This window comes from Uloborus diversus, chromosome 1 (assembly GCF_026930045.1).
Source record: "Uloborus diversus isolate 005 chromosome 1, Udiv.v.3.1, whole genome shotgun sequence".
In the NCBI taxonomy this organism is placed as follows: domain Eukaryota; kingdom Metazoa; phylum Arthropoda; class Arachnida; order Araneae; family Uloboridae; genus Uloborus; species Uloborus diversus.
The window spans coordinates 6,402,259-6,427,507 of NC_072731.1; the positions used below are offsets into that span (position 1 = coordinate 6,402,259).

Sequence of the window (25,249 nt, forward strand, 5' to 3'; positions counted from 1 at the left end):
GAATGGAGAACTACATTAGAATGTTTACTACATTTTTTAAAAATATAATTCTGCATCTCTCACAATCATCAATGAAAATTTTGACCGTTTTTTGAGCAGGCATATATAGTATTTTTTTTAAATCAGAACTACATAGCATAACATCTCAACATTTTCATGAATGAGACATATGTAACATACGAGGGTGTTTCGAAAAATAAAGATACAATGGCTCGCATTAATTGAAAAAAATTTTTATTTATAAAACATCAGATACTTCTTATTAACTGGAACTTTAATTATTTTTCGACATAATTACCCCCATTATCCAAACATTTGTTAAGTCGGGGCACAATCTTTTATATTCCACAGTTATAGAAGTTTGCCGCCTGTGTTCGGAACCACATTTCATTTTCATCTTTAATCTCGCCATCGTCGTGGAATGATTATCCACCAAGATGCGACTTCAGGTAAAGGAATAAAAGGAAATCGCTGGGCTCAAGGTACGGGCATCAGAGATCTCAGATGGCCGACCTGTTCTTTGTTCTACATGAATATCAGTCCAACTTTTAGAGAAATGGCAACACTATTTTGTGACATTTTGTCGATTCATAATGCCCCCATAAACAGAAACAATTTCTTTGTGAATATCTGCTGGTTGATGACTTTTTGCATGGAGTGCACTTCGCATTTGGCGGAATTCTGAATCGGCGCAGCCATTTTAAACACGACCTACTCCAACCAGAATCAACATTGCAATTTCGAACAACCGCGAGGAAAAAGCTAAAGGTTCAAGGTTAACACCTGTGTTGCCAACTTGCTCAACAAAACTTTTCTTTTCCTCTGGCATACGGTGTATCTTTACGTTTCGAAATGCCCTCGTAAAACTCCTAACAGTTTTTTACATAAGACGATTCTCTCATATAAAATTTAGAAGCATGTTTAGGTTGAAAAATAAATGATTAAAGAAATATAATTATTTGGACTGACCACACCACCTTACAATATTTAGCAAGTCACTAAATTTTCCTTAACATAAAAGAGTCAAAAGGGTACTAAAAGTACAGAAAACAAAATTAAATATTCATTGATTTCAATTAATCTAAACTACAAATTTATCATGACCGACACATACTTCCATGTCTTGTTCCAAAAACACTCAGAAAATTGATATGTTAACAAGGCTTTGACATTCTCAATACAACTATCTTAAAACTTTCCTAAAATACAAGGTTTCTTATCCCTGAAAAATTTTGGTAAGAAAATAGGTTCATTAAAAAAAATACACCAAATTTTGTTTTCATTTTCAATCAACATTTTAGTTACAAAATGGAGTTTAAACTGCAGCAAATTTGCACAACAAACTTCACCACAAAAATATTGACAATATTTCAGTTCTCATAAACTGTAAGTTATTGTTCTCAAGCCGTGGCTAAGGCAGAACTATAAGCAAATACCAGTTGCCAGATGATAATGTCCAGAGACAGTTTCCTCTTGTTATTGACTAATAAGTCTGGAATAAACAATAAACAAGCTGAAGGTAGATGGCTTTTGATTGAAGTAGAGATTACCTTCAAACTGGTAGCTAAAATTAATTTAGCACACCAGCTAGAGTCCACAAGCAATTTTAGCTAACAGTTTCAAGATAATCTCAGCTTCAATGAGAGGACATCTGCCTCCAACTCGGTTATTGACTGTTCCAGACTGATAAATGAATAACAAGGACAAAACTGCAGTCTTTGGACATCATAACCGGGCAGTCAGTATTTGTTCACAAATGGACAGTAACTCTTGATATTATCTCTCTTTATCACTTTAAATTATATCACAAATGCTTAAGTATTATACATTTATCATTTCCTAAACATATTTAAAAATTTACAGAGAAAAATATGTATGACTGTAGCAAAGATTAAAATGAGATACGTAACTATAGCAACATCCAATTCTTTTAAACAAAATACAAAACTTAATTTAAATATTTTTATTCGCAACAATTTATTGTTTTCAGTTGATCGAGAGAAGTTTAGGAAAAAAAATGTCAACTTAATTTTCATGAAAGTCTAAAAAGGGAAAGCTTATTAAAACAAACATAAATTGGAAGAGACTGGTTATGTCAAGTAATGTAAAAGAGTCATTTCTGCAACATTTGGCTATAATGAGATTTTTCCAACAACATCAATTCTTCTAGGGATTATAAATCGTGGGCAGAGTGGCAAGTCACATTTCCTTTTCATATTTCAACAGTCTTTCGCAACAGTATCCTTCCAGTCAAAACTTGGAAGGAAAAATCAAATCTAGTGTGTGTTCATCCGTTATTTTTTCAATGAAGTTTGGAAAGCAAAACTAATAAACTTTTTAAAATGTTAACATTATCCCGCACAAACTGATTGGAAAATGAAACCCTGCTCCCCAAAAGAAAAAAACAAAATAATAATAATAATAATAATAATAAGTGTTTCTTTTTTTGCTGAAATGATTGTTAACATCATGAAGTAAATCAAATAACATTAAATTATTTCCATTAAATTTCTAATAATATTTTCTTGTTAAAAATGCTTCAAATTAAATATTCACAATAATTATCAAGAAACAAAACACAAACACATTTCTTGAAACATGTAATTGGCTTAGAGATATTTTAAAAATTTTAAAACAGATTGCAATGCATTAGAATTGTCTGAAAATGAAATTGGACACATGAACATTATTAACAACCAAAACACCAAATAATTTGAATATTTTTCAAATAAATTAGTAAATAACAACCTTGACAACATTTAAAACAAAACATAACAACCAGAAAAATAAATAACATTCCTAAACTTTCAACATCACTATAAATTATTTTAATTGTGTGTACAGACTAACATTTCTTTCAACAAAACAAAGCTTAATACTCAATCGATAATACAATTGCATTATGTACACACAGGTATATCAACACAACCTTAAAAACTCTTCTTAGAGCTATATCATCAGTATTGCTCAAAATATTATGCAGTATAACCTCGATTTGACGGTTGTCAACGAGCTGAAAAAAGTTATAGATAAATTAAGGGTATTGTTAAATGGAGGAACATAGACATTTAATGCAGTCAAATCCGGATCAGTGAAATGTATCAATAAAGGAAATTGTTAAACCAAAGTTATACTGTACATTGCATACACTCATAACACTACAGCTACACAAATGGCAAAAAAATCAACTAAAAATCAAAAACAATAGAAAATAATAAAGTTTGCACAAAATTTTTAACAACTGTAAAACTTTTCTGCAAAACAACATTTCTTGACCACAAAAATATTTATATAAAATTTTTACAGACAATTTAAAGTTACAAATAAATTCCAATTTGATGTCCAAAAAAAAAAAAACCAACAAAAAAATTGTTTTTAAACAGTCAACTAGAAACTTTCAACACAAAAAACAAAAAAACAAGAAAAAGAAAGAAAGAAAATAATAGTTCACTGGTAAATTTTAGTAAGAGCAGAATAACATAATTTTAATGAAAAAGAAAACTTTACAATATTAAAATACTTTAAAATTGTACAGTAGAATACTATTTTACTTTTAGACAAAAATAGCATATTTCATATTTGGCAGTAAACTTGGTTGTTCTGCAGAAACACAAGTTTTAAATACCTTCAAAATGATTTCATATACTTTAAAACAATAAATAAGTTGGAGCGCAAAATGAATGAAATGACAATGCTAAAAAATATATTTAAAAAAATGGAAAGTTCATTTGTCTCAAAACAATAAAAGCTGGGATGTTTTGAAATTAATGTGACAGTATACAACAAATGTTATTGTGCTTTTCCTATACACGGTTTCTCAGTGTGTGACTTATGGAAATGAATTTTAAGTTTACAATGTAAAGATGGAATGCAGCACTTCTAAGTCAGGACTTCAAGAAAAATTATTCTGAAAAAAAAAAAAAAATTAGTATTATTTATGTATCAATGAATATCATGAAAATCAGAGTTACATTTTGTATATACAAAGAAATTCAGATAATTCGACATGGCTAGGGAACATGAAAATATATCGTGTGAAGTGGGTATCAACACCAAGGTTCCGTATTGTCTATTCTTACAATGCTCTCTGTATCGCTTATTTACTAGTGCTTACTATTTTATGTTACAAATATCAATTTCAGTAAATCATTTTTTTTTTCAAAAAATTACATAACACAGTAAATTGCATTCAGTATAAATACTTCAAAATGAAATAATACACAATTTGGGAAAAGATAAGAGCTTTGGTAACTTCTTTCTATCGGGACTACCAGAGTACTTTCCTCATCTAACCTTTTTCTTATTATTGCCTGTTTGGGCAGAGAGTGGATGTCAACTCCCCAGAATACAAAGGAGAATTCTATCGAGCTTTCAAGAACAGATTAATTGAGCAAGAAAACTATGAGTACAATTTTCAGAAAAGGTCGAGACGAAATAATATCTGAAGAAAAAAGTGGACTAGAACAGCAAGTGGAGAACGACTTAAAGGCATTTTGTAAATGTGTGTCAAATTGGAGAGTAGTTGCTGCTTTTCCATGAAATTTCAAATGGGTTAAGGACTTTTTGGACACCCTGTATTTTATGCCATGATTAGTTTTGAAACCAAGGAAATATCTAAGGTAGAATTTTTATCATGACAAAAATGTTGAGACTTTAGCGAGAACTTTCGACAAATGAACCATTTGTCGAATTTGATATTTTTAAAATATTGCAGGAATCATGCAATTCTACATCCTAGTGCAAAACCTGATGACATGAAACTTTACACTGCTTTTTCAAAAGTCATACAAGTTGCATTAAAATTGCTTTGCATATAAAAATTTATTTAATTGAAATCAAACAAAAACAAAAATTGCTGGTCAAATTTTAATGTACCAGAAACAAAACAACATACAGTAAACTCCTGCTTACCCGCAAGCGAATTATCTGCAGGTCAATCGACTATCGGAAACATGTATTTTTGCAGCAAAAAGCAAATGCCAATAGCTGTCTTTTTTTTTTTTTTTTTTTGAAAAATTGCAAAATTAAACTCAGTAGTTTTGTTTAATTTATTTACTTATTTATTTATTTAATTGTATGTGTGCTTTCTCCATCATATTTGCTCTTTGTTGATGTTAAGTTCTGTAGGTCAAAAATACAACACAATTTTACTGCACTGTATATATTTTCACTGTTTTTAGAAAGTAGTATGCATCAATACAGCTAAGTTTCTGAGGAAGGAAAATTTTTATCTTACTTGTCCCTCATTTTAGCCTTTTTTGCGGTTTATCCGAGAATTTTTATCATCCGCGGCACTTGTGCCACATAATTCCGTAGATAATTGGGAGTTTACCGTAGTATTCATAACAGAAAATGTTTTCAAGATTTTTAGTACCTAATGTTTCATGTAGATGACTACATCTTTTTATAAGAAGTTGAACTGAATTTCCTCCTTGTCTGATCAATTCAATTGCTTCAGCATGGGTCATATTCTTTGTGCCGATGCCATTAATTTCAACAATATGATCTCCAACCTACAATTTATACAATAAAACTCATTTATTTTTTTGAAGTTAAAAACATGTACAGATTAATCTTAATGTATATTATCTCAGAAAAAACCTTAATTTCAAGTAAAAAAGATAAGAATGCAAAAAATAATAATTAGTTTCAATGCTGCACACTGCTTTATTGCTGGAAACCAAAGAGATTTTTTACCAAACAGCTGGTGTTTGCATTTGTAGAACAATCATGTATCAAACCAATATAAATACTCACTTTCAATTTGCTATCTTGTTGAGCAGGACCATTCTCAGCAATTCTTAAAACAAAAAGTGGCATATTATGAAATTCTTTTCCTCCACGTATACTAAATCCAAACCCTTTAGTGCCACGATGGAGATAAACTGTTTGGTAAAAATCTTCTTGGTCAAGAGATGCTTCTTCTGCCTATAAATACAACAAAGAAAAATATCTAAGATAAATGATACTGCATTTTCTACAAATATAACATGCCTATAAATACTTTGTTGCCTATAAATACAACAAAGAAAAATATATAAGATAAATGATACTGCATTTCTACAAATACAAAGATATTAATGTATCGGAAAGTGTTCAAAGGCGGGCTACAGGGCTAATAAATGGACTTTCTCATCTAGACTGATTCCAGGCTTAGAATGCTAAAAAAATACAGTCCTGAGCAAAGAAGAGACTGAGAGGACATGATTCAGTTGTTTACATTTATTAAAATGAAAGATGTTACGGGACTGAAGTTTAGCACTGAAAACAAGACAAGGGGTCATTGTTTTAAGCTATTTAAATCTCAGGCTAACATGGATATTAGGAAAAATTATTATTTTAGCAGGGTAGTGGAACCTTGGAACAGCTTACCGGAAGAGGTGGTAATGAGCAAGGGAGTAGATAGTTTTAAGAGGGCCATTGATCTTCACTGAGGATTGTAAATTGAATAGGATCAGTCTAGCTGGGCCCAGAGCATGTTGCTGGTCGTCACTTTTGTATTTGTATTTTATTGCAAATACAAAAACAAAGAATCTCTCATGAAGAGGTAAAATTTATATTAGTACAGAATCAATCAAACATATTCTTCCTATATCTCCCAAAAAAATGCTAATCTTTTATATGTTTAAATTTTCACTTTTTTTTTTTTTTTGTATCTATATATCTACCTATACCAGTGGTTCCCAACCTTTTCCCCACCGCCACTCCTTTTAAACCAACTAAACAAACTGCGACCCATTATGTGTCTTTTATATATGTGCGTGTTTAAGCGCAGACATTGCATATTTTACATTATAACTCACGGTGCTTGAGATATTTCATTTGTGCTTAATGTTTTATTTCTACAATGATTGCAGAAAAAACTGTTAAACATGCACTTCAAAACTTTTAAAATTCTCGTATTCTGGCAGTGGCGAATGCAGGATTTGGTTTCCGGGGGAGTTGAAATCATAAAAATGTTATATAGTCTTGGTGTCTCTTAACTTTCACTGAAGTGAATGGAGGCGTTTTCTTTTAACCCATTAAGTGCCAAGTCTCCCATTTTGGGAACCTTCGATTAAGATTTTTTTCCTCATCAAGTAATTAAGATATCATTTTGAAATTATTTTAAATTGAATGATAAGAGTACCTAACTTTATTGGTAATTTTTTCCAAAAGGTTTGGAATGTAAATTATTTAAAAAAAAAAAAAACATCAATTTCCCAAAAAATTCTCGTTTTTGCATTACATGGAAAAAAATCCCTAAAAATTATTAATACGAATTTAGAAAATTAGAAACATAGAATATGAAGCTAAATAGAGATTTTTTCCAATCACAATAAACAGGGGTCGAGAAAAATAAACTAAAGGGTTTTTATACGAATTTATTTACTGAAGTCCCAAAATGGGAGACTTGGCATATTCTGATTAGCAGAGCAAGGCATTTCTAGCAGAAATGGTCTTCGCAAATTTTGCATGAATGAACTCTCTGCCCTCTTTATTTTTTCCTGTTGAAGCCACAGTCCCCTTATTGTTTTCTGATTATTGTTCAAGGTCAAGAGCAGGTACTTTTATCAAAACAAAGACATGCCATTTGTTTAGAAGAAAGTTCTGGAAAAACAGGGTGCCCATCCTCCATAAGGAGGGTGATGCATCTGTCTGAATTTCTACAGAGCACCAAAGAGATTCCCCTAAAATGATATCAAAGATCGCTTTAAAATTATCCCCCCCCCCAAAAAAATGTCAGTAGCTCAGTCAGTGCCATTCACCCCTTCCCCCTGAGGGCACCCCTGAAATAAATACAACAAAGTCTAGGTCAGGGGGTTTCAATAAGGAAGGTTGGATTTCAATAGAGAATTTACTGTTTTTGGTATTTTGACTTTACCACAAGCATCAAACATTACGGAAATAATATATTTTAGCATATTACAAAAAGATGACTGCAGTATCACTTGTTTTATTTGTTGGATAAAATCGGTGAAGCTAGAACCACTGTTAATTCCTCAACTTAAAGCATGCAGGAGATTAATCTCTGAAACCATTACGATGATGTAAATCATTTTATCAAACATGTATTGAAGCAACCGAAACGTAGACTGAAAAAACCCTCACCTATGATGAAACAAAATTGAGGCGTCGTCTCAAAGAATATCTCTATGCTTCGAAAGTGAAAAATCTGGTTTTCAAATGCAAAAGCACTATATAACTATCATTTATCATTATTATTTATTTATTGAAGCTTGCCACGGACCCCCTACTAAGATCCGATAGACAGACCCTCAAGGGGTGTGTGGACCACAGTTTGGCCCCTTGTCTATAGAATGCTTGATGCCACACATTAACAGAAAGATATATTTTATGTGTTTACTTACATGTGTGCTCATGCATGCACTGTTAGTAAGCTCCCCAATTTTGACACCCCAATGAAGAACTAAACAAAATAACTCCTTATAATAACAGTGAACTAAATCACAAAATCATCATGACATTGTTTTATAAAGTATATATTCTGCCCATTCAAACATCTTAATCCAGATTCAATTAAGCACAAAATGAGATTCTAAAAAAATAACTAATAATTACTTATTTGTAAGTCACATCGCTAATAAGAAGAATTTAATTACTTAAGAGCAACACTTTAAGTCAAAGGATAAAACTCAGCGGATACCAGAAGACCTCATAGGATGTACGGGAAAAGGGAAGGAAATAATAAAAGCACAGTTGTACAACATGGGGTTAGAAAAACAATATGTTTGACAATGGAAATTACATAGAAGATCAACTAAAAAATGCTAGAAGGTGCCAACAAATTGCGATCTTTAAATATTCAGTGCTTTAGTACTTAATATAGCAAATAAAATTTACTTTCAAAATTACCTTCAACATGCTCATAAATAAGAAACACAATGGAATGAAAGTGTGGCAATAATGAAAATAAAGTGTTTTCCTATGAATAATGTAATGTAAATGCATTCATTACATCAAAATTCTTTCCAAAAAAACTAATTTAAATTATGTGTTACAAGCATAAGACTAAAACCAGCATTAGAAAAAAAATTAAAGTATTATAAAACTGGTTAAAAATTAAATCAAGAGGAACTGTTTGAATAATTTTTCCTCAAACCCACATACCTTTTGAGATGCAGAAGTAATACTTGATTCATCATCTGGAAAGGAAAAAATAAAGTACTTGATTTGCAGCAAGTGATGTTAAACAAATCAGATTATTTATTCTTTCAAGTCATCATTTATTTAAATGAGCAAGTACTAGGCTCCACCCAAACAAAATCGGGCTCAATCCCTGCTCTGAGACAACCCTAGCACTTCTCCCTTGCTTTATAGAATTCCTAAGACATCATGCAAAAAAGTAGGTAGGTGATGTAAAAGTACTTGATTTAGTACTTGTCCTATATTTCAATTAAGACTGGCAATTAAGTCATGAACAAAACCATTTTCATTTACAAGACAAAAAAAGAAAAGTGGATCACATGACAGCATTATGAAAACATTTTTAAAAAAGTGTTACTGTAACTTATTATATTTATCAGATGACTCATAAATACTAAAAAGAAAAAAGAAAACTAAGTGAACATTTAAGTATCAATTGTGTTTCTCCGCAGTTATAGCAAAGAAAAGCGATTTAGTCTTGTTCGCCCTAATAAGGAAGACTCTAGGCAAAGATCACTTCACACAAAGTTGAAGATAAAAACGCAGAAAAGTACTATCAAACTAAAAAGAATTGAGACTTTAATATCAATACATATAAAACTAGAATTTGATAACCTCAAAAACATTACCGAAAAGTTGATGCTTACTTCAACGGAAAGGAGAAATATCAGTCATATTCGGGACAACTTAATTTGTTATTTTCTGTAGTTGTTTTTTTGGCACTAATGGGCACAATTTGTGCATGTATGTACAGCATATGCAACACATGATCATATTCTCCACCCAATACTCCAGTGTCATATTATAAGGACACCAGAATGCTAAATGAAAGCGAACCACGGCCTTAACGGTTAACAATCTACTTTTCTTAGTTATCAAAGCATGGGGGGGGGGGGGGGAAATGACGGTTACGCAGTGACATTTATCGGTTACGCAGTGTCATTTATCGGTTATGCAGTGTCATTTATCGGTTACGCAGTGACATTTATCGGTACGCAATGATTTATCGCTGTGAATTTGTCAACTACATAAATTAGGCTACAAGAAAAATACTTTTCTTATACAGTTGACGCTCGTTATAACAACACCTGCTGTGCAAACGGAACTGGTTGCTATAATGGGAGGCCGTTATAACATATTGCATATTTTTAACCATTTAATAAAATGCACAAATAATTTCTCATAGTTATGGTTTATTTAAAAGACAATCAAGAAACAAACAAAATATTATTTTAACAACTTTATCAGTTTCTCTTTTTAAAAATTTTATGCGGCAATTGTAGAAGCTTTCATTTTTTCAGCCTTTTTTAGTTCGTACTGTCTTTCTGCGCAGTTTTCATCACTTCTTTGACCCTATACTAAAAACTATTGTTTTTTAATGAACTTATTTTACCTTTAGAAACAAAGTGTTGAAACATTAGTTTTTGAATAGTTAGTCATGAGGATAATACAAAAATTGTAACTTGGTTTTGGACGTTATGTTGGAATGAACGGTTCAGTTCAGATGCTCTAATGGACAGTAAGATAACATTGTATCTTGGAATGATTTTGATAAATTAGCACTGCAACTCTAACATACCTCAACTTTATGAAAAAGGTGCAATTGGCAACAGCACATGATGTTATCGATTTGAGTTATTCAAGGAAGAAGACAGAAAATGTCAAAATCAAACAAGGTGTGGACATTCTTCATTTACTTTTGATCAAGTTACAAAAAGAAAAAAAAATCATACTCAATCCTATCAGAATGTAAATGTTCTACTGATACCGAAGAAATGTGTTTTGAATTTCATACTAACAATAGGAAAATGTTGGAATTTGACACTTTTTGTTGCTTTATTTTTGGCAGAAACCAAATAAGCAAGCTTGTACATACCGTAGACAGGGGCGTAGCTAAGGGGGGTTTTTGGGGACAAACCCCCCCCCCCCCCCCCGAAACGTTAGTCTCAAAAAAAAAAGAGAAAAAGAAGAGAGAAGAGAAAGGAAAAAAAAAAGAAGAAAAAGAAAAAATTCCAAGCGATTTTTTTCTGACTAACAAAGGTCAAAAATCCACTTCGCTTCCCCCCCCCCCAATGCCATTAAAAATCTGCTCCATGTTGACCCTTAAGCATAAAGACGCCTCCCTCTGCTGCGACAATTTTTTGATAATTGAGTGAAACTTGACACTTCGCTTTAGAAATGAGATTGATTTGTTAAATCCATGTATATGCAGCCTTTCTTTGTCATACATTCTGCAAATTGTTAAATATGTTTAATTTTATGAGCCGCGCAGTGGGAATATTGCATACAGTGGAATCTGTATATTTCGAATTTCACATTAAAAAAATCAAGATAAAGAGGTTTTGAGATACGGGGGCAAGAAATTTTTTATGGAAATTTGAAATTTGATGGTGAAAATTTGAAATCGATACTAAAGACAATATTGAGCTCTTGATCAAAATTCCTCTTTATTAGTTTTGTTAGGTATTCATTCTATTATTACATTATTAAGTGCTTTATTGCGAGTTTAAGAAATCATTTTGACAGTAATAGAAACTTTAAGCATATCTTTTTCAAGAAAAAGTCTTTTATTGCTTTTTAGTCCCTGATTTTTTTTTTTTTTTTTTTTTTTATTCATTATTTATCCTCTTGAGGTTAGCAATTGCTGCAAATCTAACTTGGCCGGTATTCTACGGTTTTCCTTTTTTCATCACTTGAAAAAAAAACTTATACTTTCTTTTCACTCCTATCATTTCGGGTTTCTAAGGAGTCACAATTTTAAGAAAGAGAGCAACTAAAGAACAGTACTAATCCAGATAACAGAGCGAAATGGCTTTTAACTGGAATGACCTTTAACCATAAACTTGAAATGTTCATCTTGCATGTCAAACCTGTGAATTTCACCCCTTTACTCTTCTTCCAATAAAGTGCGCGAAACGACTGTCCTTTGGTTAATCTTCCTGGAAAGCCTATTCGTGAACGCATTTCTCCCTCTTTTCCACTGCCTCCTCAGCTCTTGAAGACAATTGCTCTGTTTCTGAGTTGAAGAAAATGTTTTTGTTTGCTGCTTTAAGATCATTTGGCTTCGAATCCGAAAATGATAGCATAACCGGAATTCGAGACGATAGAGTTTTTGTTGGTCTGATCTCGTGTGTGTCATAGGTCATAGTCAAAACGACCTTTGCTAACCAGAGTATCCAATGCAATCACATTGATTTTTCAGCCAGTATTTACAGCGTATTCTTTTGTAAACGTGCAGTCTGTTTAAAATAGTACATTCTAAGTGAAATGAGCGAAGAGAAATGAGTGAAGCTATAATGAAGTGAGCAAAACCGATAACAAGCTTTTTTAAACCCAAAGAAAAAAAATAAAATGACGAAAAGGATTGCTCTAAAAAGAGAAAGTTAACGTCGTCTGAAGAAAACGAAGTACAGTCTGCAAAGCAGCATTAGTCCCATCCGACTCTTCTGAAGGTAATTTTATTTTAATTCAAAAGAAAAACTGCATAGCATTACATGAATAAAATGTTTAAAAACAAAATGAATCTATATTATTTCTGTTAGCTTGGTTCGCATTAAAAAGTAGAAAATAAAAAAGACTTCTGTTTATAATACTCGAAAATTGCTGTTGCTCTCTCAAATAGATATTTTTGTAAATTCTAAAGCAGCTAATAAAATTAAAAATAAAGACTTGCGAGGAGAACAGATGGTATGCTTTTGAGCAAATAACTTTCTACCGCATATATTTCTTCCCTAACTTTTTTTATTCAAATTTTCTTAACTGCTTTAGAATTAGCATAAATGTAAATACATAAAAAGCAACATATAAATATAACGATATGAAAAGCATTTTCATTTTTTGCGGGTTATAATCCAAGAAGTCTTTTTTTATTTTATTTCATACTTTTAGTGCAAACCAAGTTTGTAAAAACAGTCTTTATAGTCTGACCACCGATGATATTGAAAGTCAAACATCCAGTTTACGGGCGGAAATGGAAGTACCTATTAGCTTTCAGGGATGCCAGATTTTGTAGATGTGTGTTAGCCTCTAAATTAAGCAGTCACACTGAAATGAACGGAACACGCTCATCAGATATGTGATTTCCCACTGATTTGGATAGACTGGTTTTGACAAGACGTTGCTAGAAAATTTCACTTTAAATTAAATGGAGGAAAAAGAAAAAAAGTTGAATTTTCCATAACATTTAAAAAAAAAAAATCTTTGCTTTTGTTTTGTTTGACACAAGTATCTGAATTGGGGCACCCCATTCCAAAGTATGTAAGATTCCCCTCCCTCTTATTTTTTTAATACTAAAAAAATTTATATATATATATATATATATATATATATATATATATATATATGTGTGTGTATATATATATATATATATATATATATATATATATATATATATATATATATATATATATATATATATATATATATATATATATACCGTAAAATCCCGAAAGTAACCCCCCTATCGATTATAGCCCCCCCCCCTTTTTTGTGGAAAATTGAAATTATTTTAAAATCCTGAATATACCCCCCCCCCCCCCCTTTTTCAACTGAAAAAAAATCTGATCATCTTCATTTTCCACTCCCTCTAAAAAAAAGGATAACATTTTCTGCTTTACTTGAAAAGCAATTACAGAGGTTTAGTTCTCCCCCCCCCCTTCGCCCCCATGTGCAGGTTTTCTTTTCTAAAAAAAAAAGAAAGAAAGAAAACAGAATGATTTGAACAAAAAAGAAAAAAATGGTCTCCACGGTTTATTCCTTCCAAAATGTTTAGACTCCTTTTGATGCAAGGGCGCCTGTTTTTTTTTTTTTGTTGACAGTATTACAGCAGAAATTTATTTGACTGTACTGCTTTTTATTTATTTTAGAAGGAGCGTTTTTGTTCTGACTTGTGAAAATGAACAATCTTCAACACGACGCCATTTTGAAAACGTGGCGCCATTTTGGAAATGCGTTGCTTAAAAAGTAGCGCGAAACTTAAAAATAACCTTTTTTAAAGGCAGAATAAAATAATTGAACGAGTTAATGATCATCAGAAATGTATATTTCACAAAATCAAATAAGAGATTTGTCTCTGTTTGTGTTCGCGAACTTTGCAAAGCTCAGTTTTCGAAATTACGATCTTCGTAACGAATTGGCGGCCGTGATTGCGATTTTTGCTTTCAGGGGTCTGTCCAGGATTTTTCACAGGGTCCGTTTTTTGTGAAAAATTAAATAATTTTGTGAAAAATGAATAAATTTTGTGAAAAATCAAATAATTTCGCAAAAAAAAAAAAAAAAAAAAAAAAAATTTTTTTGTTAAAACGAAATTTTATAATTTAGAGATGGCACAAACTGCATCAATTAAACTTAAAGTTGAGTGCTTTCCTCTTCTTATGTCGAGAATATCATTTTGGAGTTTTTTCTACTATTCTGATATTTGGCGGGGGGGGGGGGGGGGGCATCGCTCTCTCAAGTATCAATATTTATCTACCATTCTACATTCTGTTAAATTATACTACAAATATTTCTGTTCTGTATTTAAAATAATTGTAACAAAAAAATAAATAAATAACATAAAATTCAGAATGGGGTTCAGCATTTAACTTTGTGACCCAAGACACTCTTAAAAGGCACAGAATTTCGTTTAAAACTTATAAATTCCGTGATTTTTAATTGTTTACCTCTTAACAAAGCGTAATAAACATCAAAAGTTCGAAAAATCGGATTCCGATAGCGGATGCAAAGAGATCGCAATTCTCAAAGTGAAGGCATCAAAAGTATAAAAACGACTTGTAAAAGAAATATATTTTTGATAAAATTATTTTAAAATTGCATTTTAAGTCCTATGATAAACATTTCATTAACATCTGTGGACACAGTTGAAGCAAAAAAAAATAAATAAATAAAAAAATAAATAAATAAATAAAATAAATAAATAGATAAAATAAAATAAAAAACCATCTATTCAGCATTTGAATTTTTGACTCATAACAGAAAATGGAATTTTGCTTTAAAAACTTGAAATGAGAGTTCTAACAGAAATAAAGAGAATTTCATTTATTTGCATCCTAATAAAGCGAAGTTAGCTCGAAAAATAAACAAAATATGATTCTCATATCGGATGTTAAAAGATTGCATTTTTCAAAATGAAGACATCTAAAAAATAAAAAAAAACGGTAATTAAAAGAGTTTATTTAAAATTAATCATCCTTGTTAGCATCGAAAAATCAAAACCCATATAACTTTCTCCCAAAATAACAATTAAACATTGCACCGCACGGTAAAAATGCAAATATTGCCAAGCTAGTAAAATGATGAGAATATTTTCTAATCAACTCATTATAAAGGTTCAACGCAAGACGCTAAGTGGTGAGAATTTTGAAGTTGGTAACCCTGTCTGAAGCGATCATATTTTTCCCCACCCTTACTATCCTTTTGCAGTTCTAAGTTCATTTCGCAGATATATATTATTATTGTTTATTAAATCATGAGTGGGGAGAAAAGTGCTTACAAATGCCTTTTCAGAAAAGTTTACAACAACACCGCTGCTAATTAGCTGTGATAAAACAAACAAAGAACCATATTTATTTGGCAGTAGCAATTATTTATCGCTTGCAGGAGCATTGCAAGAGTGCCGATTTTTTTTCTTTCAAAATTAGCCGATTTTATATAAGCTGATCTCTCTAATTTGACTTCAAAAAAGGTTCCAAAAATTATCGGTTTATACACAGAAATATGCGTTATTTTGCTTTTAGATTTGTTCTTTCAATAAACAATTTGTGAAAGATCCGATCTTGTTTATCAGAATTTTGTGAAGGGTCCGTTTTGTTTGATCGGGATTTTGTGAAAGGTCCGTTTTGCTTGATCGGGATTTTGTGAAAGGTCCGTTTTGGTTGATCGGATTTTTGTGAAGGGTCCGTTAACGGACCCAAATATCCTCTGGCCAGACCCCTGGCTTTTATTCTGAAACAAGAACGTTAAGATTTTGCTTCTTTTACTGTAACCTTATTACATTCAATACATGATGAATTTTCAAGCGATAAATTATAGGGATTTCGCCAACTAAGGTACAAAATCCTTTCTTTTGAAAAAGATGGCGCCCACATGCAATTTTTTACTACTTGAAAATTAGGACAGGTTTTTATTAATTAATTTCTCACTCTTCATTAATATTAACTCTTATTTACTTATTTCTTTTCTGACTCTAAAATTAATTCTACTAAAAACAATTATTTTGGCTCATTTTTCAAAAAAATCTCGATTATAACCCCCCCTTCTGAAATTAACAAGTTTTGTTTTGAAAATAGGGGGGGGTTACTTTCGGGATTTTACGGTATATATATATATATACATATATATATATATATATATATATATATATATATATATATATTAGGGTGGTCCTTATTTATACGGGAAATTTTTTTTTCGGAATTCAACAAGTGACGCCCCCTAGTTTTGTAACACTATAATAAAAAGTAATGTGTGCAAAATTTGAACTCGATCGGTCAATAATAACACGTGCCCCTAGACCGTTGAACTTTAACACTTATGATAATTTTCTCACAAATCTTCGAGTTTTTACATCAGACCCAGTACATCGTTTCTCCTAGGTTTGCAAAATATTTTTACAGTGAGGTAGCACTAAAATTAATCTTTTTAATTACTTTATATCATCTAAAGATTTTACAATGAATAAGAATGAAATAATGCTTTAGAAACGTTCCTTAATCGTACGCTTTTCTCAATGTACCTCGATAGCGTGTATTTTTTTCCGATAGTTTTGGACGGTCAGTAAAATCAATTGTTTTTGTGACTCATTATTTGGTAAATTAGTTGCGAAATTCTTCGATTTATATTGTGCTCCTCCTTCAATTGTATCATTCCCAATTTTCAGTATTTTAACAATCACTCTTCCCATTAAATAGCTTCCTTCATTTTGCCGTGAATCAGGATCAAATAGGAAAAAAATCTTTTAGTGTTTGTAACTTATCAAAGTTTTATTGACTCGTAACTGATTCTATAAAGAGGAAGATCTTTACTAAAAAAGTATTCCAAATCATCGACTGATATCTGAAATTTGTTAAACAGTCATCAGACACGTCTTCCTTATCACAAGCATTTTTTGGACTAGTCATTTCCTATCTTCAAAGTTAATTCCTTCATCTGTTACCGACAAAGCTACTATTTTATCCCCTAAATACCATAAGTGACTTATGAATTTTCCAATCACTGCTTCTGCTGCATGTTTGTCATCATTTTGTACGCTGCTAGTTTTTCAGACATATTATATTATTCAAAGGAGCCTCGATTGAGTTGCTGCGAAAAACCATATCTTCATACAGCATTTAGTTGTAAAACAGCTTTGAAGGACTTTCTTTTCATGTAAGGTCAATTTAAATTGTTTCCTAAATATAAAAATTTTCAAACAAAAATTTGTTTTGCCACCCATGTGGCTCAGGGATAAGCTCTAGGTTGCCGAAAACATATCCCTGTAGGAGGAAATTCACCAGGAAATATTATTACAAGTTACGAGAATTCTCTGTAATCTTTCTCAATTCTGCTTTTTACGAACAATAATATGTCATCAACTTCGTTTTTTAGAATTTAAGTGGTATGTGTACTTGATTGAAATATTATAAGTTCTGAATGATGGAGATCATTTCACAAAGTTTTGAAGTGCTTAAATAATTGAATATCTGATCTAGAACTAAGAAAGGCAAGAACTTCTTTAAGGACACACTCTGCAGTACGATTTCAAGTGCATGATGATGGCATTCCAAATGTAATATATCAACGTTCAGTTTTTGCTCTAAAAAATTGCATGCACAATTTGTACGGTTGGTATTGCAAGTCATTGTATCAAACACTACAGCTAGAGCAGTTAGCAATAAAGAGCTATCATCTAAGATATCATGTACAACTGAAGAAATATCAAAGGAATTCCGAGTAGCTGTTCAATATTAGGACCTTAAGCTATCATGGTAATCCTGTCGGCGTTCTTTTTCCAGTTACATCTGAATGTAGCTTTGTATCCCAGTGAAAAACTACAAAATCTAAATTTAAATTCATGAAATTTAATTTTATCTCTCGAAGATTTTTTCTTGCTCTCTTAAGGAATGTACGATTGATCACTAGGTCATTTGGATTTAAATTTACTGCATCTACATAGGCTGTAAATAAATGAACATCTTTATCCCTAATATGGCATTTGTCTAACAGTGATGAAAGACGAGATGATATCAATAGTTGGCAAGCTTTTTTGCATTGTGGTAGACCAGCTGCAGAAAACAAATGTTCAACAGGTTAGGATAGATACCCGTTTTGGTTTCTAAATCTTGTGAATCTCAAGAATTTGATGATAATAAAGGACTATGTACTGAAGTAGAAGAAAATTAATTTATAGATTTCTACATTGTTCGATCTGGATATTTTTTTAAATTTATATTTTAGCTATGTAAAATACAGTATATTTTTATGTTAGGAGTAATCGAGGATTTTTCGAAATTTATACTTTAAAAATTAAAAATTGCATAAGCATTTAGGTATGTTTATAACTAAAGAACAGCGAATTAAAATATAATTGCAATTTCTTACATTTATAGCATTGAAATCTTGCGACTCTATTTGCCACACCTATTACATACACAGGGAATTTTGAAAATCAACACCCACAAAGCCTGGAGGAGGCAATTTGTTGCTGTCAAAGATCATTCATTAATGGCCTAGGTCATTCATTAATGGCCTATAGAATCCCTTGTGTTTATCTTGGTGGGAGGAAACGTTACCCAGCCGGTTGGTTGGAACAAGCGCAGAAAAGCGGTATGCTTAACCCAAGGCCATTGGTGTACATGTACCCTCTATAACATGTTAAATTTTACAGAATGAAAGTGAGAGAATGGTCAGTCTGGAAGTAGCAGCACCTATTCGAGGTTCAAAATTACTTTAAATATAAAACGTTAGAATATTTTTACATAAAAATGAGAAAATCCGCAATTTTTTCTCCGAAACTCAAAAAAGGGGGCCCTAGGGGCACGTGTTAATATTCATGGATTGTCTTAAAATTTTGCAAGGATCATTTATTTGTATAATGGAACAACTTGAGGGGGCGTCGCGTAAAATATCTGCAACTTCAAAAATAAGGACCACCCTAATATATATATATATATATATATATATATAAAATAAGTAACCCCCCCCCCCCCCGAAAGTCGGGTCTAGCTACACCACTGACCATAGATAACAAAAATGCAAAAAAAAATTGCAGCTATCTATCCTTTACCCTCCTATGGCATTATGGGTCACATATTGTGTTCCTTGTTTAATAGAAAGGAATGAAATAAAAGGGAATAAAAACACAGATTTTTTGCATAAGTACTTAGAGAGCACAAAATACAATAAAAATGCAAATAACAGAAGATTTGATGACTTTTCGTAAATACTTCCTGAATTCAAAAATCATTTTCTAATGAAATGAACTGAAAAATGCTCTCTTAATACAAAACAAAAAACATTAAATACACAGCAATAAAAAAAAATGCGAACAATAACACTTGAAACCTGACAAACCTAACATTCCAGATGTTTTTTTTATCACTCCCTACTTATTAAGGTTATGCCTTAGGATTACCAAGAGAAGCCACATGGCATATCAGATCGAATTGCTTCAATACAAATGAAAATACTGTTTGACCACGAATTGTATGTAATTCGGCAATCTGCCAATTAAAGACGATTCTATCTGAATGAATCTAGCAGGGGAGAAGGGAAAATAACGATGGGATTTCGATGCACGCTTTTTATAATGTCACTAGTGCCTTATTCATTTATTGCATTCTCAAAAATAAAAGAAAGGGAAACAAAAATTGTTACCATGGAAACAACAAAAAGAAAATACAATATTTTCATATCGTTCAGGAACGTAAAAGCAAAATAGTAAGCTCAAAACTTCATTGTGAATAAATATAAATCAATTAATTTTTGCCATGAGAATATAGATCGAATATACTTTAGATTTAAAAGACGTTGCTGTGAGCAAATTTTCATTTTTACAAAACTAAGGCTAAATAATAGAGAGGCAAAAGTGCACATCTAAAACAAAACAACTAACATCCCTATAAACTAATAGATACGTCCATTTCCGCCTATAAACCGGATATTAGCCTTTCCATGTAATTGATGGTCAGACAGTACAGAGCTTTTTCAGACACGAATGAATTCAGAAAAAAAAGTACCTTGAGAGCTGCCAATAGTTAAAGTCACCGAATAACCGCAATCTTTAATCAAGTTAACAATTTCCCCATGATGCATATTAATAATACTGATTCCATTCACAGCAATAATTGTATCCCCAACATGGAGCTGTCCACATCTTTCTGCTGGACTGCCTTCAATTATCCTTCCTGCAACGAATAATGGTATAGATAGAAATATAGTGAGATTATCTTTTTCTGTTACTACGCAAAATATATAAATGCAATTATTGTGTTCAACGGCTTATTCATTTTCTAAAATTGATTAACTTTCACCATTAAATATTCTCTATACAAATTGTGAAATTAGCACTACACAAATAATTTAACTTCATTAAATAATTAATATTAAAATATTTTCTAATTTACAAATATTGTATAAAAATAAACTTGGATTTTGATGTCTTCTTTCATTTGGAATTCTGGACTTATAATTTAAAAAAGGGGTAAAAAAGTAGCAAACCTGCAGAGAAGTCTACTTTTTATTGTTCAAAATTGCATTAATATCTTACAAAATCAGATCTAAATCTACTATCTGAAATAATACAAAAAAAGAATGCAAATGATAATGAACATAAAAATGGAAAAATATTTCACATGAAATCCTATGAATAATATTTATTGTATTTTGATAAATATATTTTAGTGAGTAAAACTTAGCTTCAAGTCACTTTTAATTTTAACCTAAATGCTACACAATGGCTTACTTTTATTTCATAAAATAGTGGTACCCACACGGCTTTGCTCGTAATAGAAAAGTTAAAAAGTTTTATTTGTATGGTGAATTTTCTCGCTAATTGGCTTGTACCCATGTTATAGTACCACGTTATAATTTCATATCTCTCCAATTGGCTTGTGCCCATGTTACGGTTCCACGTTATGATAATTTCGTAATTTACTCGTCCATCTTATGATAGTATTGTTCTTAAAATTGGAATAGAAAAAGAACCACATCGAATTTTTGAAAAATCGCTTCGAGGTGCACACATCCATGCTACAAACTAACTTTGCGCCAAATTTCATGAAAATCGGCCGAACGGTCTAGGCACTATGCATCTCACAGAGATCCAGACATCCAGACAGAAAGACTTTCAGTTTTATTATTAGTAAAGATTATACTATCCACACTATGTCTAGTATACTATCTTGTACTTAAGTTTTGGTAATATGTTACGTGATTATCTTCCACAAATGTGAACCGAGATGATGTAGTTAATAAGCATCGCTGGTTCTAATTTCGGTAAATAATAAACCACAATTTCCGTGACTACATACTTTTTAAATGCCAATCTTATTAGACTATTCGCCCTTCAAAACTACACCTCAAATTAATTGAAATCCCATACATGTACCATGTTGCCCACAATAACTTCACTAACATAAATTTATCTTGGTAATATTATCAACTTTTCTTATAATCAAAATATATTAATGCAAGAATGAAGGCTTTCATGTAGAAATTGATCACTTAAACCAAGCATTGAACCAACTGTCAATCGACTGCTTCAATAGAGAGGATTTTCTCTATGTATGGGTTAGTACAATTGAAACTTTGCAACAGACTTGGAAACGAAAAAGCAACCAAACTTGTTTTCATTTACAAATCATTGAATTTAACTCCTAAATAGAGAAATAGTTGGAAAATTTTCATGAAAAATAAAAATTATTGTGGTTGTCCCTTAGTCTACTTCATCTCCCTAACAATTCTGTGATTGAAGGAGTAAAATATCTAAATTAACATGAAGTATTTTTTATACAATATAAATAATTAAAACAAGAAAAAATCTGTACATTGTAAGCAATTATTTTCTACTAATTTATTAATTACACTTATTTATATTTTTAGTTTTATGTATTTTTCAATTTATACATAAAAAAGAATCTGATTTAGACATGTAACTTGAACAATTTAAATTGTTCGTATTAAACATACTTAATTAATCTTAAACCAAAACATTCCATTTCAATTTTTTAAAAAAAAATTAAATAAAAAAAACCCAATTTTTTTGAAATTTAAGTTTAAATCTTAAGAACACAAAAATCATACAGGATTCAAATAGATGGAAATTTATACTTTTACAATTATTCTGTCAATAATGGTTAATAAAATGGCTAACTCATTCAAAAGTTTGATTCAAAAGTCATATAAACTAACCTATTGTTGATCCTGATTTGCTTAATGAAGATATTATAACAAACCCAAACCCTTCATTGGCATTGCGGACAACTGTTACATCAAATGGAAAGGGAGATTCAATATGTTTTGTTCCAGCAGGGTTTCCATTCTCTGAAATAATTAAACAAAAATTTACAAAACCAAGTTTCATACATTCAAAACTATATAGCAACTAACAAAACCAAAAATACCTAAAACTCGTACAGGTCTCTGTAAATGCAAAGTCACCTTCCCATTATCTGCTGCAGCTGTCATTAATTGTACAACATGGCGATGTGATGTATTCATCACAGACTGACCGTCAACTCCTAAAATCTCATCCCCTGTCCTTAAGTTTCCATCCAGATCAGCAGCACCTCCTGGAACAATATGGCCCACAGCAACCTGAAGCATAAATTCAAAAGATTATCACTCAAAACATTTTTCTACTTAAAAAGAACTGAAAGTTGATAAAATGTCAAGCTGTAATAACCATTCACCATTTTACATAAATTAGGAATGGAAAAAGAAATACTAAGTCAAACTTCATTCATTGGACCTATAGGTACTTGTAACCAGGGTTCGTTGATTTAATCAAATGATTTTTCTTAATCATTGATTTAAATCAATTGATTTGAATCAAGTAATTTTTTAACAAAATCATTCATTAAAAGATTTTATTTTTAAAAACTAATTTTGCATTTTTTAAATGTGTAGCTCTAAATTTAACTACACTGCATTTTACAATCATAACTTCAACGGGCAAAACTACATAGATCCTATGTATGTGTAACAGATTTTCAGACTTTTACAATATTGCTTCCACTCCAAAATTGCAGTTCAGAACAAAATAATTATTATCAGTTCTTCTTAAACAGCATGACTAATATAGTTGAGAAAAGTAATTGTTTAACATATTATTAAACATACATGATAACGGAAACCTTATCTTTAAACAAAACATTAAATAAAATCACATTTTATCAAAACATTATAACGTATTTAAAAAATTTACTGTATATTTGGAGAACTTATCGTAATTTTAAGAGTAAGCTGAATGGATTCCTCAAGTGTATGAAATATTATGTTTATAAATGTAAAGTAATTAATATCTACAAATTTTTGAGGATTTTTAAAATAGCAAAAAATTTGATTTAAAAAAAAATTAAATTTCTTTTTAAAACAGATCATAAACCCTGCTTGTAACTAATTCCAGTGGCGGATCTAAGGTGAGCAAGCCCCAGGAGACAACTTCTTGAGAGAGGCAAATTCACCCAATTTCTGTGTTATTTTCGTTGAAACTCGATATAAAAAGTTTAAGGGACTAAGGGTGGCAGTTTCAGGTTTTTTGCGCTGACTTGGAAAAATTGTAGATACGCCGCTGACAACTTCAACAAGCCTTTAGCAAAAATAAATAAATTTCACAGAATATTTTCATATTTTTATATGGAAAAAAAACAACTTCTAAGAAAGTTTTTCCATTTGACACTTTTTGACCATAAATGAAGTTTAATTAATTACAACAAAACACTTAAGAAATTTGTTAAATTATAAAATACTAAAAAATGTTTCGGTGTGACAGGGTTCGAAAATATATTTTCAAAAACATCAAAAATATTCAATATTTTGATACATATTTTGATATATATATATATATATCCGATACTTTCAATCCCTACAAACTGAAGTCTTTAAATACAAACTGAATCCTCAAATCACTGTTGTTTATTTTCTTTATTATTATTATAATATAGACTTAAAATAAATGTTTCTTTCATTATATATAAATATACATTTTATGTAAAAATTTATACTTTAAATGGTATTGATGTATAAATGATATTTTGAATCACTTGTGAAATATGATAATTTATTTTTTTTTAACATAAAGTATAACTGCTACACTGACACTGGCTGTAATATTGGATACTGATGATTATATTCATATGCTGCAAAACCGATTGCATATATACATTAGGGGGGGGGGTCGATTTCAACTTTTTTTCAAATTCGAAACTGCCTGTGGTGGGAAAAGCTGTGTATTGGCATCAAATATTCTTATAAAAATGTTTTGGAAATCAAAATATATTTAGATCCCCCCCCCCCCCCCAGCCCCTTGAAGATGCAAAAATTAACGATTTAAAAACTTCCTATGAATATTTTCTTTAATCTTCTGTGGTGGAAAAAAATGTGCATAGGCATCTATGGTAATTCAAATACACTTAGGTCCCCCAGAGTTTCACCAAATATGTAAAAATTGACTTTTTTTTTAAATTTAAATATTCTTACGTATAATTGTTTTAATCGCCTGTGGTGGAAAAATTGTATAATAAGACCCTTTGTTGATGAACAAAATCATTATTATATCATATTGTACTTAAAGTCTCCGCCAAGCATTCGAAATTTGCTTATTTTGCAATTTTTCTTAGCTCTTTCTGCTTAGCTTTGACTGTCGCTGACTGATGGTGCGATTGCGCAGAATATATTTATTTTTTTCTTATTCTGTGATTTAATGAAACTATTTCCATTCCCACACCCTGCCTCACAAATTGGCATGTTCTTGGCATTTATCTAAGCAAATACGAACCGTATAGAAATTGATATTTACTGTCCTCAAGCGATATGTTCTGGAAGTTATCCAAAATCATTGTCCACCAAACCACCAGGCAAGCTATCTCATGCAAGGTGATTTACAACAGCAAACAGATTGCTTTGT

The 25,249-nt window shown here is 31.0% G+C and overlaps 1 pseudogene; it reads right to left on the reverse strand.

Moving 5' to 3' along the window:
- Positions 1-1,400: 1,400 nt before the first annotated feature.
- The window catches only part of LOC129234283 (membrane-associated guanylate kinase, WW and PDZ domain-containing protein 1-like), a 92,403-nt pseudogene continuing 68,554 nt past the window's right edge, over positions 1,401-25,249 (reverse strand).